At 34.7% G+C, this 20,760-nt stretch overlaps 1 protein-coding gene across 2 annotated transcripts in view; it reads right to left on the minus strand.

Moving 5' to 3' along the window:
- The window catches only part of Nbea (neurobeachin), a 536,577-nt gene that overhangs the window by 493,982 nt on the left and 21,835 nt on the right, over positions 1 to 20,760 (minus strand). The window lies entirely within an intron of this gene.

Consider the following 20,760-nt stretch of genomic DNA (forward strand, 5'->3'; position numbering starts at 1 on the left):
GTGTCAATATTGTAGTCATAGAACCCTTTATTTTGGCTCTTAAAGTTACTCCATCAGCTGGAGTTATCTACTGGTAGAAGACTGAAACTATACCTCTCTCACTCTATTTAAAAAATATCAACTACAAATGGATCAAAGATCTTAATGTAAGACCTCAAATTCTGGAACCAATACAGGAAAAGATGAAGAAAATTCTTGACAATAGGCATAGCTAATTTTTTTCTGAATAGGACTCTAATGTCCCAGGAAATAAAAGGAATTGGCAAATGGGATTACATCAAACTAAACAGTTTCTATACAACAAAAGAAACAATTACCAGAATCAACAGAGAATCCAAACTATAATATCCAGCATACACAAAGATACCAAAAAATTAAGCAGAAAAAGAACTAATAGCCCAAGGAATAAGTGGGTAATGACCTGAGAAGACGGTTTCAGAAGGAAGGAGAATGCACGGACTAGGAATGTGGCTTAGTGGTAAAGTGCTTGCCTAGCATACTTGAAGCCCTGACTTTGATTCAATTCCTCAGTACCACATAAACAGAAAAGGCCAGAAGTGGCACTGTGGCTCAAGAGGTAGAGTGTTAGCTTTGAGCAAAAGAAGCTCAAAAAGAGTGTTCAGTTCCTGAGTCCTGAGCTCAAGCCCCAGGATTGGCAAAAATAAATAAATAAATAAAAATTAAAAAGAAGAAGAAGATAGAAATACAAATGACTAATACATACATGATATTCGACATCATTAGCATCAAAGATATGCAAGTCAAAACTATACAAAGAGCCAGGCACTGGTGGCTCACACCTGTAATCCTAGCTACTCAGGAGACTGAGATCTGAGGATCACAGTTCAATGCCATCCCAGGCAGGAAAATCTGTCTCACAAAAACAACAACAACAAAAAACTTCACAAAAAAAAAAACTACACAAAGATTCCATCTCATCCTGGACAGAATGATAATCACCAAAAAAATTAGGAGGCAACAATGCTTGATAAGAAATGTACTCGTTATCTTCCCCATGTAATTGTAACTCCTCTGTACGGTATTTTCACTTTACAAAATTATTCTAAAATAAATTAGGAAAAATAGGGAGACCATGTCTTTTTTGTAGGTACTTCTTTTTTTTTAAGTTTGTGTGTGTGTGTGTGTGTGTGTGTGTGTGTGTGTGTGTGAAAATATTGTACAGAGTGGTTAGAGTTACATGAGCAAGGTAATGAGTACATTTCTTATCCAGCATTGTTACCTCCTCCTTTGTTTTTACCCTACTATCCCTTCCCTCCCACCTCCTCTACTACGTCCCAACCCCACCCCCACTTCCCTGGCCAAAATTGTAAAGTTCGTTTTTCGACATAGTGTCTTAGACATTTCATTGTTGCAATGGGTCCACCTGCATCCCTATTTAAACAATTTGTATTAGAGCTTTATTTGCAAGTTGTTGTGAAGTTGCATGACTGGCTACTATTTATAGATATATTTCCCTCTGCTGTCTTTATCCATTATTTTAAGAAGAAAGTCACAGTTTGTGGTTTTGCAAAGGGAAACATAAATAAATTTGAAAATCAAAAAATGTGGGGAAAAATGAATTCTCATACACTGTTGATCAGAGTGTAAAATGATAGTCATAAGGAAATCAGTACAGAGATTTATTGAAAAACTACAAATATACCTTGTTTATGACTTTGCCACTCTAGATCCTATATTCAAAGGATAATAAAGCAATATACAAAGAAAGATACCTGCATGTTTACTGCAGCTTTGAAGCTATGTTCACAATAACCAAATACTGGTATTAGTTAATGTGTTGAATAATAAATGAATGAGTAAAGAAATATGATGTGAGAGGTGAGGGGTTTACACTTTCACAATGAAAATCCCTCATACATTAAATGTATGCTAATTAAAAATAAAGTTTTAAAAGATTGCACTTTATGTTGAAGGTCAATGATCTACGGATTTGTTGTGAGAATGTGCACTGTTTAATGTGACACATAATTGTATTATAGCAGAAAAAAGCCAAAGAGCATGCAAGAAAAAACTACAACAATGAGTCCATTATACTGAGCTAGATGAGAAGGACCCATACTTCTATTTATTAAAGTGTTCACAAACAGACTTTTAACAAAGTTGTATTTGATATTGACAAATGATAAGAACCATCCTAACAACTGGGTTCCAACAATGAACAATTGAAAGAAATTATATTTTAGTTTAGAGATACATGGAATAAACAAATTAGTAAATAGAAACCAGAAAACACATAATCCCATGTAAAAACAGGCAAAAGTAGACAGCAAATAGGATATAAATGTTGCTACATCACATTAGAAAATAAAGAAAAACAGTAAGTCAGTAGTAATGCTTAGATAGACTAAAGTCCAAAATATTGACATGGACAAATGTTGGGCAAGGATAGGGAATAACAGCAACTCTCATTCACGGCTAGTGGGAATACAAAATATTAGTCACTTTAAGACACAATTTGGTAGTTTATTTTAAAATGAAACAAACTCTTTCCAAATAATCCAACCATCCTTGATCTTTAACTAAAGAAGTCAAAAACTCTTGTCTAAAATAAACTTCCATTAAACTGTTTGTGGCGGCTTTGTTTATAATTGCTAAAACTTAAAGCAATCAAGATGTCACTTTGATAGGTAAATGGATAAATAAATTGTGCCACAACAACTGCCTTGGTCCATTTCCTTTGCTATAACAAAATGTCTGAAACTGGGTAATTTTTATAGAAAAGAGGTTTATGCAGCTCCTAGTTCTGGAGACAGGGAAGGACAAGATTGGGTGGATATATCTGGTGAGAGCATCATGTTATGTCATAACATAGCAGATAACAACACATCGTGAGAATGTGGGAAAGTTGCAAAAAGGTACATATGGAAGAGGGAGGAGAAAAAAGAAGCCAACTCACATAGCAACACACATTCATAAAATTGATCTGTTCCCTAATTCAGTCTTGGATAAATGACATTAATCCCTCCTAAACACTCTACTTCCCAATACCACTCATACTTCCTAGTAACCAATTTGAAATATGAGTTTTGGCAGGCACAAACCACATTCAAATAATAGCATTGTATGGTAGAATATTTTTCGAGGGAGTAGGGAGGAGGAGGAGGAGGAGGAAGAGGAGGAGGAGGAAATCAACCAACAACATGGAAAAAACCTTTCCTGCATATTTTTAAGTAAAAGAGACCACTCAAAAAGGAATCCGTACTTATGATTCCAATTATATTACATTCTGGAAAACTGAAAATCATAGAAAAAGTGAAAGGCTCAGTGAGTGAGAAGGGAAAGGTGGAGCACTGTAAAATTTAGGTCAATGAAATCATTTTGTGTGAAACTATGCTGGGGAGTACATGGCATTCATGCTTGTTAAAAATTAATGGATTAGTGCAGTCACACTGGGGAAGCTGAGCTCATGAGGATCAGGGTTCAAAGTCATCCCACGCAGGAAAATCCATAAGACTCTTAACTCTAATAAACAATCAAAAAAGCAAGAGGTTGGGCTATGGCTCAGGTGGTTGAGTGCTAGCCTTGAACAAAAGCTCATGGCGGTGTCTAGGCCCATAGTTCAAGCCTCACGACTGGCATCATCATCATAATAGTACTAATAATAATAACAAAATGGTTATATATAATGAAGAATAAAAGAACAGAATCTATGTATTCATGGGAAAAGTACTATGGTCCAAAACTAATAGAAACACTAAGTTTAATTAAAAAATTTATTGAAGCTAAGTTCACCCTTTCATTTTACTATGTTATGTGGTTACTAAAAAAGTATTTAATTAGCCATTCACTGGTGTCTCATATCTACAACCCTAGCTGTATAGAAAGCTGAGACTTGGAAGATCAGAATTCAAAGTCAACCCAGACAGAAAAATCTGTGAGCTGATATACAATTAGCCAACAAACTGAGAGAGTGGACGAGTGGCTCAAGTGGTAGAACACTAACCTTCAGCAAGAACGCTGAGAGCATGAGATCTAACTTCATCCAATCTTCCAAAGCCCATTGTCCATTATGAACCTCTCTGTGTGACCACCATATATCACTCATATTTCTCTACTTATATTCGCCCTTTTCCTTTTGTGTTGGCAAATGCATTTAAAACACACACTCTCACTCTCAAAACCTTAACTTAAATTCTACTTCCTCATGAAAGCCTTCTGAAATAATTCTTTGGAAATTTTTAAAGTAAATCATCTTATAAATATGTTACCACCGTGGTAATAACCCCTGCTTTCACTGTATTTGATGTTGGTATAATTTGTGGAGGGGAAGGGAAAAAACAAATCGTTTAAATAGGGATACAGGTGGACCCATTGCAACAATGAGATGTACAAGTCGTTATGTCGAAAAACTTTACAACTTTGGTGGGGGGGGGGGGTTGGATGATGGGAAGGGATGGGAAGGGGAAACAAAGGAGGAGGTTACAATGCTTGATAAGAAATGTACTCATTATCTTGCCCATGTAATTGTAACCCCTCTGTATGAGGTTACAATTATAAATAAATAAATAATATATAAATAAATAAATAATATATTCTACATAAAAAAGAAATTTTTAAAGTAACTCCGCTCTTGATCTCACAACAGTTTTGTGTGAACTACAATAATTGTATTATATATTATAATAATGACATTGTACAGAAGTATGACATAAAAGAGACATAAAGCCCTTTAAAATACAAACAATAGAGCCAGACACTGGTGGTTCATTCCTGTAATTCTAGCTATTCAGAAGGCTAAGATCTGAGGAGGGAGGTTCAAAGCCAGCCCAGGCAGGAAATTCTATGGGACTCTTATCTCCAGTTAACAACCAGGAAACCAGAAGTGGAGCTGTGGCTCGAATTGGTAGAGTGTAGCCTTGAGCGAAAGAGCTCAGGGACTGTGCCCAGACCCTGAATTCAAGCTCCAGGAAAAACAATATAACAATATAGTAAAGGATAACAATATCATTTCTCACCTCCTTTGATATCTAAATTAGAAGCGACTTACATAATCTATTATATTGACAGTGTCCCTTTACGAAAAAATACATTTGCCTTATAAAATTTGGGAAGAAGCTTGGAACGATGGCTCCTACAATCCTAGCTACTCAGGAGACTGGTATCTGAGGAGGGCTGTTTGAAGCCAGCTTGCGCAAGAAAGTCTGTGTGACTCTTAACTTCAGGTAACTACCAAAAAGCCAGAAGAGCACAAAAGCTCAGAGAAAGTGCCCTTATTTTAAGCCCCAGGAGCAGCATATACACACATGTGCATGTGCCCACACACAACAGACACAGAGAAAGTGAAAAAATGCTATGCATACAGACAAACTAGTGTATTTGCTTTCACTAAACAGAATAATGTAAACCGTCATTATTATCCTTTTTGCCTTGGCTGCCAGGAAACTAAATTTAATTATTAATACTTTAACTACATTTTTTATTCTCCATTTCATTCTATGTTCCTAAACACTTTGGCCTCTTTTGGGCTCTTACAGATAATTTGTGTCACAGCAACTTTTGGAAGCAGTATAATATAAATTACAAAACTCTTCTATTATTAATTTGTAATAAAGGTATCTTCTTAAAAAATAAGGCTGTATCTACATACAATTTTACCAAAGAAACAAAGATGTAAGTAATTTTATATTGCGCTGAGTAATTTCTATATATAACCTCCTTTATTCCTCATGACTTAAGTGATATCGCATATGAGAAAACTGAACTTACTAAAAATTAAATAACCTGCCCAACGTATCAAAGTTAATATCCACATCAGAATTTAAAACATTAATTACCAGAAAAACCATACCCCAAACTAATATATGTACCTCTACAATCATCTAACTGCTTAATCATTTGCTTGCAAGATCTGTTTAACCATTAGAATACATCATAAATGATGTAATGAAAAGAAGATGCTTTGTAATGTAGGAATGGACATAAGTTAGTGACCCTCAAAAACAAAGGCAAACAAAATAAAAATTATTTGTTTATTTCCTATTTAAATTAGTCCTCTCTACAAGTAATTCCTATTGGCAATTTTTCTGAGGTAAAGAAACAACTATACCCAAGTGTATAACAAATGCTGCTACAAATACAGTCCCTAAAAACTCTAGGGAGGGGAGGAGAAAACAAAGGGAACAATAAGCTCCTATTTCAAAGCATATCTTTAAAATACATCTTAAAACAAAACTCAGTTTATCAAAAGGCAGTATAACCATTTTTGATATAACAACAAATATACTGACTGACTACAATATAGATAAATTAACAGACCATACTTACTCTATTAGCTGATATAGTAAGTACCTGGTTACTTGAAGCCACTTAACACATAAAATAAAGTAAAATTTTAAAATATCAATTTAGTTCTAACTAATTGTGCATATCCCAATCCCTTTCATAAATAAAAGCAAAACAAAGAGGCTTACAGATAAAAACAGAGTATATATAAAATTGATGAAAATTTGAATACATACACAAATTTAATGATGCCAGAACTAGTAAGGATGTTATTAATTACAAAAGGCTTTTTTCAAAGATTTTTAAATCTCTTTAAAATGTAACTTAGCATCTACAGCCAAAAAATAACAACGTATTTGCCCCATTCTATTGGGGCTATATGTTTTCCAAATGTAAATGATTATGTGGAGAACAGGTCTCTCCACAGCCTAAAGATTTTCCATAATTTTGCAATGCCCTTATAACTAAATCCATGCTTTTTCCAACCAGTTACAAATTTGAGTGAATGTTACTAATGTCTACTTCACCAATCTCATTTCACATTGCTCTCCTCTTTGCTCAATAAACTCAGGTTTAAAGTCAGTCTCCAAAAAGACCTACATTCCCTAAATTTTCATGCTTTTTCTCTTTGTTCTGTGTGTCTGCCATCTGCTTTCACTGTCTTTTAGCATGAGTGACTTCTATTCTCAATCTGACTTGCTATCTACTCAATAAAACTCAATGACTACCCAAAGTATGCCTTCATTATCTTATAGCCTGCACTTGATTTATGTATTATCCACTTCCAATATAATGAACATAAATTCCAAGAGTTCTAGTCTTACTCTTTACTGTAGTGTCCAGACAGATCTGATACTAGGGTTTAGATCTGACTCCATTCATATTTCATAAGGTTGCAAAAATCATGTGATTTTTTAAAAAAGCACAGGAAACAACAACAAAAAAACCCACAAAACCCAACCTTTCTGGTGCTGGGAGTGTAACTTAGCATGACCCCTTAATTACCCCAGACTTCAATCTCTAGCACTGGAGGAGGAAAGAACTAATGCAATGAAGAAAAGAAAATGAAATGACTCTTATAAGATGCAAATCAACTAGCAGAGGTCTGAATATTTCAAATAGCAAAGGAATGAACTACTTAAAAGTGTATTGCCCAGTCATATGTCATGTGGACTCTTATGCAAAGGAAGAAACCACTTATCATTTATTCATGATAAAACTTAAAAATCCCTTATGAATCATCTTCATTATGTTTTAGTATATACACACTTTAGTACCTATCAAAAATTATACAGTCAATTGTATCAAATATCACAAACGTTATATAAGAATTAGAATACGGGCTGAGAAGGTGGCTCAGTGGTAGAGTGATTGCCTTGCATGTATGAGGCCCTGAGTTTGATTCCTCAGCACCACATAAACAGAAAAAGCTGGAAGTGGTGCTGTGGCTCAAGTGGTAGAGCATTAGCTTTGAGCTGAAGAGCTGAGGAATAGCACCCAGGCCCAGAGTTCAAGCCCCAACCAACCAAAACAAAACAAAAAGGATTAGAATACCCAATAAATGATTTCATTTCAGAGCTTTAATCATCATTGAAATATGTTATTGGAAGGTATTAGAAACTTAAGGATGTAGGACCCTAGTTAGAGGAAATTAATCACTGTTGGTATTCCACACAACTGTATCTTGCCAGGAGCCTTCCAGCTGTGCCTCCTCCCAACTTCCCATTACAGCTCTTCTATGCCAAACCCTCCTCACTATGACGTCCTGGCACAGACTGTGCCAGTGACCATGGGTTTAAATCTAGAAACTGTGAACCAAAATAAATCTTTCCTCCTTTTCAATTTTTCCCCCAGGTATTTTGTCACAGTGCTAACATACCTCTTAACATATCTGCTCCTCTCCAGGGTTCTTCCTCTCTCCAGAAGCTGTTCCTTCTCTGATAATATATGGGCCATCTCCCTCCTTTCTTCAGCAAGTTCCTGACTGATCAAATTGCTTTGTTCCTCCATAAATTTTTCTTCATTGTACCTCTCAATCTGGAGTATTTCAAACAAAAATGTTGCTATTTTTTTCCTCTATCACTCTCACTACTCTAGTTCTGTGTTTGTGTGTCTGTGTGTGTGTGTGTGTGTGTGTGTGTGTGTGTGTGTATACATGCACATGCATACATACACTGCTACTAGGGTTTGAATCAGAGCCTCTGCACTCTACCACTTGAGCCAGCCTCCAGTAATGGCTTTTTGCTGGCTAATTAGATACATCTCTCAGATTTGTCTGTACAGGTTGCCTCTTACACAGTTAGGATTACAGGTGAAAACAGGATTAATTTTAAAATATTTAAGTATTGTACCACTAAGGCAGCCATCTAGCCAAGTATCTCTGAAGAGAGTTTCAATTTTTAATTCACATTTTTCAGTAAAAAAAAAAGATACAAAAATACCAGATTTAATCACTATTGAAACTTTGGGGTGTTATGGTTTAGATATGAACTGTTTAGATATGAACTACCAAAGGCACACATATTAAAGTCTTTGTCATGAACATAATGTTCAGAGATAGGTATGAAAAAAGTGATTGGCTCATGAAGGCATTGACCTACTGACCTAATCAATGGATTCATCCACTGACAGAGTCATAATTGGATTCTTGGGTGGTGGTAAAAACTGAAAGGTAAGGCCTGAGTAGGAAAAGTACATCCCTAGAAGTGAACCTCTAAAAGGCAACCTGTCCCAGCTATTTGCACTATCTCTTTGTTTGGGGGCTTTGAGGTGCTTTCTTTGCCTGCCATTCTGTTGTTTCTGCCTTACCACAGGCCTAAAAACAATGAACCAGATAAAGAGGCACTCAGACCTCCAAAATAGTAAACCAAAATCTTTCCTCTCTTAAAATGTCTTATTACAGGCATTCTTTCAAGGGATGAAAGGCAAACTAACACAGGGCATATTTGCTTAGATTTTTAACAAATAGTAACAGATTGCCTAAGAAATATGAAAGTAATTTTTTTTCTTTAAAAGCATCTATTAAGTTAAATCTAAAATTCCCTCGTGAATTTCACAGTTTCCAATCTCAATTCTTTCTCTTTTCCTGAGAGTGACACCTAAAATAAAGGCTTGGTAGGTATCCTTACATATACTGGCTACTTTTAAAATATATATGTACATATATGTGTGTATAGCAGTGTGTACGTACTTTACAATCAAAATAAATTGTTTATACTGTGTCTGGACATAAATAGTGTTTAATAAAAGAAAATAATGTTACTACCACTTTTATTAGTAGTAGCTAGATATAAAATTTATTTTTTTCCTAGACAACTCTAATTTTAGCAAATACATCAAGCTTCCTTCAAAAAGACTGGAATCTCAACTTATGTTTTACTGTCCTTTACACTTCCTCGAAACTCTCATGTATAATAGTTCAATTTTATTTGAGCTTACTTAACATGTTTTTCTGCTTTCTTTACATCCTGCATCATTACATCCTGAAGTCCATTATTTTATTTTGGTTCATTACTCCTCTTACTAGAATACATCCATTAGTAATTCGTTCTGCAATGATCTAATGCACAGGATACCTTCCATGGATACTATAAGGATGAAATTTTCCTTATTCTTATCTAATTCTAAAATGTTAATTTTAGTAGATTATCAAACTTGAAGTTATTTTCTCTCAATCTTTTAAAGATATATAATCTTTATATAAAATACTAGTGTTTTAACCTGCTAGTATTTTATATAATCTGCTAGTATTTTAAATGTGTATAGACAGAAGGTAGTTAGAGATATCCATGATGACAGATATCACAGTTTAATTTGTATTGTCCTAATTAAAATAAATGTGAGTACTATTTGATGCTTAAGAGTCTAGATTTTGAGATAGATTGCCTGAGTCAAAATCTAGACACATAATCAAATGTATAACCTTAAAAATTAAACTTAAACATAGCATTGGTGTTCATCTTTCACATATGTGAAGTATGGATAAAAATTATCTCAGAGGGCTGTTTTCAAGCTTAAGGCACACATTCAAATAAATGAATTCAAATTCTAACTTTTAAGTTAAAATAAAACAATCAGAAAAATCCACTTTTTTGTTAATTGGCATACCAACAGCTGGCTTAACTCTTAATGTTATTAATTTTAAGAGTTTCCAAAACTTTAATGAGCTGCAGTATAAACTCTGAAATATAAAATATTCAAGTGAAATTGGGAAAAGGCTAAAAACCAAGACCTGTTTTTTTTTTTCTTTTTAAGATACATCCAAATATGTCACACCAAAAGAAGTTCAAAAGCTTTGGTTTAGTCAATGTTGGAGTTAGCGACCCTCCTTTGTATTTTTTTAATTTTTTACAGTAAATTAATACCTACATATGTTTTGAAAAACATTAAAAATGAAGACACTAAGAATCCACACAATATTGGACAACAAAGGTTTCTAAAAAGGATAGCAACTTGTCTTCAATGGCTTTCCTGATTAGTTTATTGGAGATAATCTCACAGACTTCTCTGCCCAGGCTGGCTTCGATCTGTGATCCTCAGATTTCAGCCTCTTAAGTAGCTAGGATTATAGGCATGAGCCACCTATGCCCCTCTTATTTCTTCTTATGTAAAAGATAAAAGAGTTTTCTCTAAATTTAGGAGAGGAGTAAACACTAAGAATACAACTGCAATTAATTGTAGCCAAAGAAAAACCATTAAAAATAGATATATAAATCAAAATAAAATAATATCAATAAGACTGAAGACTTGGCTGCAAGTCAAGAATATAAAAAAGAATTCCTTTAGTAGTTATGCAATCCATTGGTAAAGCAAATTTTAATATAATCCATATTAAATATAAAATATTCTTTTATTTAATCCATAATCCTCACTTTATACTGAGCTTGTAACTTCTTTTCCTAATAAAGGAAACATTTCTCTGAAGCAAACAGCAATTAGAAAACTTCAAAGAAATGCAAATATCCAAAAATAGAAAATTATATAATTTCATATATTGTTACATACATGGTTATATAGGATGATATATATGATAAATTAGACAAATTTCATAATAATACATAAGGTTTGATACTAGATTAGCTAAAAAGATTTAAATTCATATATAATCACACACATATACAAATAAACAAATTCTTTCATTACTGAAAACCTAAAAACACAAACACATTTGTGATTTTAATGTTTCAGTGACAGAATGATGGGTAATCTTGTTTTCTTTTCCTTCTAAATTTTTTACATAGTTATATTAATTTTAAAATACAGTGTCTAATGGCATAACAAAAATAATAAATTTCATGGGACTATTCAGTGCTAAGAATCTATCCAATTTTATGTTGTACAGTGTTGATTCTAAAACATGAATTTTCCTTATCAAAGCACTCCTATGTAGGTACAGTGGTGTATATCCCAGTCGTCAGAAGGCCATGGGAGGAGAATCCTAAGTTTAAACCAAAAACAACAAATTCTTATTTGCATCCTATAAACATGACATATCTCATAGAATTTACTATTAGGGAAATATAGAAAATATAAATCAGATACTATAGGTATTTGAATACACTCAGCATATGCACAAAACAAATACAAGAAAACTTTAAAAGCCCTGACTTAAATAATCACAAAATTATATATTAGTTTACTACAGCTGCCACAAGGAAGTAATACAAACCTAACTAAACAACTACTCAAGAGGAGGAGAGAGAAGAATGGAAAAAGAAAGAGGGTGAATAACAGTGTAATACACTGTAAGTATACATGAGATCAGCATAAAGAAACTCAATGAAAGCTGATTAATAGGGGATGAGAGTAAGGAGAAACAGATTCTGTCTGTGGGTAGGGACTAGCAGAAAGTAGGTGCCAGCAAGGAGGATAAAGAAGGCTGAATACTGTCAAAATAAGTTATAAGTTAACTTTTAGAAGTTAAAAGTCTGAAACCAAGGTATAAACAAGGTCCACTTCTTCTGAGGACTATGCGCAAAGAATCTGTTCCCGATCACCTAGCTTGTGAATGACTATCTTCTCTACAAGTTTTTATATTCCCTTCCCTTTAGGCATGTAAAATTTTCCTTTTTTATGTAAACAAAAATCTCAGTGGATGAAGGTCTACTCTACCTAATTTTAATATAATGATCTCTGTGAAGATCCTATTTTCAAATAAGGCCACAGTCTGAGATACTTCACATATTACCCTTTTATTGGGGATGGCTGGTAGGCAATTCAGTATGATTGTTTCAATATCCAGTCATTGTGGCAGCCTCAATAAATGCTGAAGGGAATGTGAAAAGAGAATGCCTCACAGACTATCGGTGGAAATATACACTAGTACAGTATGGAGGTTCCTCAAATACCTAAAAATACATCTTCCATATGACCCTGCCATCAGAGTACTGGACCTATACCTGAAGGAGAGTAAATTAATACACCAGAAATTACCTGCAGATCCATGTTTTTAGCAGCACTGTTCACAACAGCCAAATGATAGAATCAACTGATGTCCAATCACAGTTGAATGGAAAAAGAAGATATGATATATATACAAAAGGAAAATGAAAAATAATTTGCAAGAAAATGAATGCAACTAGAGGATATCACTTGTGATTCATTTATATGTGGAAACTAGATATAAAAGGCATTCATGTTCAGGGATATGTACTAAGTATAAATATCTATATGCATAATTACTGAAATGGTTTAACATATAACATGGATCAAGCTAAGAGACTACTCAAGAAGAGAGAGAACAATGGAAAAAGAAAGAGAGTGAATAACAGTGTAACACATTGTAAGTATACATGAGATCAGCATAAAGAAACTCAATGAAAGATGATTAATAGGGGATGAGAGTGAGGAGAAATAGATTCTGTCTGTGGGTAGGGACTAGCAGAAATAGATTCTGTCTGTGGGTAGGGACTAGCAGGAAGTAGGTGCCAGCAAGGAGAATAAAGAAGGCTGAACACTGTCAAAATAAGTTATTTAAAATTATGAATGCTCATTTTTAGTGGAAGTGTGATAGAGGAGGTAGATTGCAATAATATAAATATGTAGAGATGTAGCAATACCCCTCCCATATAACTGTATAATTGTTATGAGCCAATAAAAATTAGACATTGTAATTTTATGGAGAGGGGATGTACCCAAATACTGAAGTAAAGCTATCAGATATATATATATATATATATATATATATATCTACATAAATATATGGTTGCTAATATATTTGTGTGTGTAGGATTAAATTAGTCTATTAAACTGTTCCCCAAAGTTACTTTCATAAATTAGCATTATTTACATTATGACTGCTCAAGGGCTAAAAGACTGGTTGAAAAGCAACTTTAAATGAAAAGTATAATCTATCCTTTCTGACTCTTTAGCAATGTGATTGAATGCCTATATTTGTGCCAGGCAAAAAAAAAATTTTGAAACAAACATTGAAAACCTTGGGGAAATGACACCAAATGTCAAGACAATTAGATGTCTTTTAAGTACTTATTAATACTGCCATTTATTCTGTTATAGCTAATGAACAATCCACATCCATTTGTATTTTTATTCATGTACACAGCACAGATATGCAATCTAATAGAGAAGGTCTCTAAATACAAAACATTATTTAATTACACAGCCCTATAACTCTGAACATTTTTCTTACAGAAGAAAAGCAATGTGAAATGGTTTCAGAAGAAAAGTAGAGCTTTCACTAAGATAACTTTTCATGTTATCCTAATGTTCAATGACCTCCATGCTCAAGCCTGGGGTTCATCTTCCACATCTCTTCCCTATGAAGCTTTCCTTAAATTTCTACTCCTCAAAGATGTTATCTACCCATCTGCACAAAGTCCATCTTTCTTTGTATTTATCTTCTAAAACTTACATTTTGTCTTTTAGAAAGAAAACCAGTAAAAAGTTTTGCACCTGAGGGTGTCATTTCTATCTGCTTTACCTAGACAAGTAACTTAATATTGTTTCCTCATATGTAAATCATGTATATCTGAACCTTATATCTGTATCTATTGTGAAGATTATATATAGTCTCATATATGAACTACAGGGTAAATTTATGACGGTTCTGTTTATTTCTCCTAATGGGCCTATGTCAGTACATCATGAAGGTTTAATGTGTGTGTGTGTGTGTGTGTGTGTGTGTGTGTGTGTGTGTGTGAGAATTGAAAAAGTGAGTGAAAAAGATATTAAAGTGTTGTTGACTGTCAGAACATTACTATGGTCCATACACATAAACATATTCAAATAGATATCCATTATATTTAAGTGTTTGGTCTTTATTTTTTTCTTTTTTAAAGTAAGTTTTTTATTGTGAAAATACTGTACAGAGGGGTTACAGTTACATGAGCAAGGTAATGAGTACATTTCTTATCAAGCATTGTTGCCTCCTCCTTTTTTTTTCCTACCATGTCTTCCCTCCCACCTCCAAAACTATACTGCCCCCTACCCCCAGCCTAAATTGTAAAGTTCGTTTTTTAACATAATATCATGTTAAACATTTGGTTTTTCCCTTCCCCACCCCAAATTATAATGACATCAAATACAGTGAAAACAAGGGTTATACCATGGGAGAGGAACATACAATAAAAAAAAATCACATGGTACCTTATAAATATGTTAGAAACAATAACAAGAAAGAAAAAAACACTTGTGTCCTTATCTTGGGGTTCATTTCACTGAACTTCACCTTATCTGGTCATACATAGCTTTTGACCTCTACTACTTGTCCCAAACATGTACTAGTTATTGTAAATAAGGGAAACCATGGGAACTATGTTTCTTTGGGCCTGGTTTACTTCACTTAACGTAATTTTTCCAAATCTTTCCATTTCCTAACACAAATGGTGCGATGTCATTCTTTCTGATGGAGGCATAGAATTCCATTTTGTGTGTGTGTGTGTGTGTGTGTGTGTGTGTGTGTGTGTGTGTGTGTGTGTGTGTGTGTGTGTGTGTGTGTGTGTGTGTGTGTGTGTGTGTGTGTGTGTGTGTGTGTGTGTATCACATTTTCTTGTTCCATTCATCTACTGAGGAGCATCTGGGTTGGTTCCATATCTTAGCTATGGTAAATAATGCTTATAAGCACAGTTGTGCTGGTAGCTTTGGGCATTTACCCAAATGATCACAAACATAATTTTTATTTTTAAAGTTAAAACTTCTGTAATCACTGAACGGTCTTCATTTAATTCCTCTGAATATTCCTTTTACTTTTCTCCCTAGAACATTAGATTACTTTTCATTACCCTCATTTCATCATAATTTTTACATTATTCATAAGAGCAACTCACTTCACCCCTAATCTTCTGCCTACTGTTCCATCATCAAAGCACATTCCTATTAACATAGTTAGTTATAGTCCACTGCTTAGAGGCTTAGAGGGCCTCAATGTTCATATTTGTGACCATTGAAATGTTGTCCCATGTACTAAGACATAAAATTAACAAGAGAAGTTCAAAAAGTGATAGCAGCATGACTGTTCATTCTATGGTGACACCACTAAACAAGAATAAAAAATCATTTCAAACAGAAGTGTCAAAAAAGGAGAATGAAGGGAAGGGCTAAAAGGGAAAGATTTTACGTGTTCATGTTCTGACCTCCATTACCCAGTATAAAAGGGACAATTTCTAATTCCTCATTGGATAATTATCAGAACTTAGAACCTGCTTCATTATAGGCCCACTTGAGTCAGAAACATAAAACTCCAACCCAAAGATATAATCCTTTTTCTGAAAACAAAAACCGTAGGGTTCAAAGTAAAAATGAGCAAAAGTAACCAGCATTTTAATGGAAATATATTCAACAAAAATCACTAATCAAAGTGATTTTAAAAAATGATCATTCATCAATAGAGTCCCTATCAGTTGTGATTCACCAGGTAATTTTCAAACCTGAATCAGAGCCACAAAGAGGAATTAATATCTAAGAACTGGGATCTTTCTCAGTTGATACTTAAAAAAAAACCCTATGAGTAGTACTACTGAACTAAAACAAATGACATCAATGAGATTATAATGTATCATTTTAAACTTGCATAAAACACTATTACATTCAATAAGAAGTTAAGCACAGATGGAAAAAAAACTTCAAATGTCACCTTTTTGAAAATCATTTCTGAGCTTCCCACTTCTACTGAGCAAGAATCTTCAAACTTTACAATGGAATTCTATGCCTCCATCAGAAAGAATGACATCACCCCATTTGTTAGGAAATAGAAATACTTGGAAAAAATTATATTAAGTGAAGTAAGCCATGCCCAAAGAAACATAGGTCCCATGGTTTCCCTTATTTGTAATAACTAGTATATGTCTAGGACAAGCAGGAAAGATCAAAAAGTATGTATATATGACCATATAAGATGATGTTAAGTGAAATGAACCCTGATAGGGATAAGTATTTTTTATCTTTCTTGTTATTGTTTTTAATGCATTTACAATGTACTACATGATTTTTTTGTTTCTTTGGTATGTTCTTCCCCATGGTATAACCCCTATTTTCAATGTATTAGATTCGGTGCCCTGCATCTTGTGTATACATTTTTATAATTTGGGGAAGGGAAGGAAAATAACAAAATGTTGAAATAAGGATACAGGTTGACCCATTGTAACAATGAGCTGTACAAGATACTATGCTGAAAATGAATTTTATAACTTGGGGAGGGGGAGGAGGAGGAATTGGGGGAATAGGGATGGAAGGGATGGTAGGGAATAAACAAAGGAGAGGGTAACAATGCTTGATAAGAAATATACTCATTACCTTACTCATGTAACTGGAACCCCTCTGTACAGTATTTTTACAATAAAAACATATATATGTATATATATACATATATATATAAAGAATCTTCAAAGCACTGCTGATCAATTCTACTTTGATACCTCATTGTTAATAAAGTTGTATTGGAACATGGACCATTCCATTCATTTATGATAATTTAATAGTAATTATTTATAATAAATATAATATTTATTTGTATAATAATTCCATTTGTGGTAATAGCCACATATGGTATAATTTTTAAAAAGTGTTTGGCCCAATGCAGCAGAAGTACTCACTAGATGCTATGTTGAAAATGAGCTATAGAATTGTGAGTGGGGACAGGAGGGAAAAATTGGGAGAGAGCAAGGGGTGATATTGTTCAAAAAGAAATGTGCTCATTATCTGACTAATGTAACTGTAACCCCTCTGTAATAGCATTAAAAAATAACTAGAAAAATTAAGTGTCTGGCCCAGGTTCTTGGCACAGAACTTCAAAATTCTTTGCCATGTGAAAGGGATAAAAACACTACATTGAAAACGAACTTTACAACTTTGGCTGGTGGTGGGGGTAGTTGTGAAGGGATGGTAGGGGGAAAACAAAGGAGGAGGCAACAATGCTCAATAGGAAATGTACTCATTACCTTGCTCACGTAACTGAAACCTCTATGTACAACATTTTTACAATTAAAAAAACGTATAAAAAAGTGTTTTTGGCTCTTCATAACAAGATCCTCCTGACCACACCTTATCTATAATAACAGGTGACACAAGGTCAATCTTAAGATAGATCAAGAGAGGGGCTGAGCCTATCAAAAGATCAAGCAAAGAGGACTAAGCAGAGACATGGACCTTGAGTTCAACTGTGTTGCTCCTAAATGTTACCTACATAATGAAGCCTGGCTCACTCTTGTTATCCCAGCAACTTGGAAGGCAAACAGGAGCACTGAGATTCAGAGCTGTCCTGAAGAAAGAAAGAAAGAATGGAAGGAAGGAAGGAAGGAAGGAAGGAAGGAAGGAAGGAAGGAAGGAAGGAAGGAAGGAAGGAAGGAAGGGATGGAGGGAGGGAGGGAGGGAAAGAAAGAGAGAAAAAGAGAAGGAAGGAAGGAAGAGAGGGAGGGAGGGAGGAAGGGAGAAAGAGAAAGAAAGAGAAAGAGAAAGAGAAAGAAAGAGAAAGAGAAGGAAAGATGAAGGAAGGAAGCAAGGAAGGAAGGAAGGAAGGAAGGAAGGGAGGGAGGGAGGGAGGGAGGGAGGGAAGGGAAGGAGGGAGGGAGGGAGGAAGAAAAGAGAGAGAAAGGAAAGAAGGAGAGAGAAAAGGGAGGGAAAAGAGAAAGAAAAAGGAAGGGAGGGGAAGGGAGGGGAGGGAAAAAGAGAGGAGGGGAGGGGAGAGAAGGAAAGAAGGAAGGGAAGGGGAGGGAAGGGGAGGGAAGGGAAGGGAAGAAGGAAGGAACCCTCTCTGAAAAATAAAACAAAAAAAGTTGGTGACCTGCTCATGTGATAAATGACTTGCCTAGAAAGAATGAAGCTTTGTGCTCAAAACCCAGTACCACCAAAAGAAAATAATTCTTGAACACACTGGTGGTGTCCTGAGAAGACAATATGATCAGAGCATACGTGTAAATTCTGAGCCTACTCCTCTTCCATGTGGCAGTTGCTGAGTTGTAGTCTCTGTAATAAAACTGTAATTCTAAGTACACTACTCTCTGAGTTCTGAGTCATTCCTAGCAATTATCAAGCCTGAGAGAGGTTTAGGGAACCCTTAAGTTTGTAGTCAGTAAAACAGAAATACAACCCTACTTGAGGCTGGCATCTGAAGTGGAGGCAATCTTGAGGTACACGTCCTTTAACAATGGGTTTGAACCCTTAGATATGTATTTTAATGTTTTTTTCTTTCATGCATTAGTTTCTAACGCATTTATAAGACTATCTCTTTGTTGCTTTGTATGTCCCTCCCCCACAGTATAACCCCTGCCTTCACTATATTTGATGTCAGTATAACTTGTGGAGGAGATGGGGAAAAACAAGTCGTTTAAGGATACAGGTAGACCTGTTGCAACAATAAGAAGTACAAGTTGTCATGTCAAAAAGGAGCTTTACAACGTTGGTGCGGGGGAGGGGGGGGATTGGGTAAGGGGGGTGGAGAGGGAGGCTGGGAAGGGATGTGAAGGGTAAACAAAGGAGGAGGCTGCAATGCTTGATAAGAAATGTACACATTATCCTGTCCATGTAATTGTAACCCCTCTGTACAGTATGTTCACAAAATTAAATTAAATTAAATTTTAAAAAAACAACAAAAACAACAATGGGTTTGAACTAACTGCAGCTAGTGTCAAAATTGAACTTGACTCCTAATTGGTGCCAAAAATCCTGTACTAGAAAATGATGTATTTTCATTTATGTATGACAGCAGATGTGAGTAACTGCAATAAATAAACCATATGGCTCATAAACACCTACATTTTTACTGTAAAAAATTGCTTACCTTTTTTCTATAGTATAACTTTGTTGGGTCTTTAGTACATCAACTATTTATTTACACATTTGTATTCATTCACATACATTTACTTGTCTATCTCTACTCCCTCCCCATGAAATTCCTATGGTTTCAAAGTTCCTTTGTGAGAAATTTAATTTCTAAATTCAGCAATAGTGAACAGAAAAGGCATCCTGGGAGGTGTTTGGCATAAAAGAAGCACCCTCATGAATGGATCAATGCATGTCTCTCCTCAAATAAGTTTAGTTCTCACAGATCTGGTCACAGAAAAACTTTGTACAGTAACTCTAGCCTGCAGTTTTGTCTCTGATAGAAACCTACCTGCATAATTTGCAGGATGAATTGAAGCAGGCCAAAATCCCACCAGATGCTGTCAAATCTTAAACATTCTAGCCTCCCAAAGCATGAGTCAAAATAAACCTCTACTTTTTATAAATCATTCATTCTCAAGTATTGTTAGAGTAAAAGAAAACTGACTAAATGACTATTTGAGGGCAAAAACTATCTAATCATAGCCTTAGCAACAACATTCTTGTCATATGGCTGACAAGGCTCTTAAAGTATTTATTCAGGAACAACAACAACAACAACAACAACAACAAGGTTTCTGTCAAGTATGCTTCTATATTTGCACTATTCTATTTTAAAATGGAATTCTATTTTATTCTAAACGTTACTCCTACATCCATACAACTCAAATGGTCCAACCAATGCAATCAAAGTAAAATATGAGTCAGCATTGAGCTTCCTTCATCAAGAAAACCTTGCTAGGAGAAGGAATAAACTTATTTGAAACAATATGTCACATAGTGGATTTATATTCTTGCACAAACTCCTTATTTCCCCTTAGACCAGCAAGCATTTCACAAATGCACAATCTGGGGCCCATACTTTGTTGAGCACTGTGCTAAACATTCTATATAGAAGTAGAAATTGCTATTAACTGTTAACAATTGTTAATAATATAATAATCTGTCACAGGTTTTTGTTGTTTTGTTTTGTTGGTTGTGGGCCTCTTGCTCAAAGCTAGTGCTCTATCACTTTGAGCCACAGCTCTACTTCTGGTTTTTGAGTGGTTAACTGGAGATAAGTCTTACAGATACTCTTCTGCCAAGGTTGGTTCCAACAGCAATCTTCAGATCTCAGCCTCCTGTGTAGCTAGTGTGACAGGGGTGAGCCACTTCCAGACTGTATCTTTCTTATATACATAGTTTACTCTTGAGAGCACAATAAAAGGAAAAGTCACATTTTTTTCTTTTTCACATATGTGAAGG

Source organism: Dipodomys merriami, unplaced genomic scaffold (genome assembly GCF_024711535.1).
Source record: "Dipodomys merriami isolate MVZ:Mamm:240054 unplaced genomic scaffold, mDipMer1.0.p SCAF_6, whole genome shotgun sequence".
Lineage (NCBI taxonomy): Eukaryota > Metazoa > Chordata > Mammalia > Rodentia > Heteromyidae > Dipodomys > Dipodomys merriami.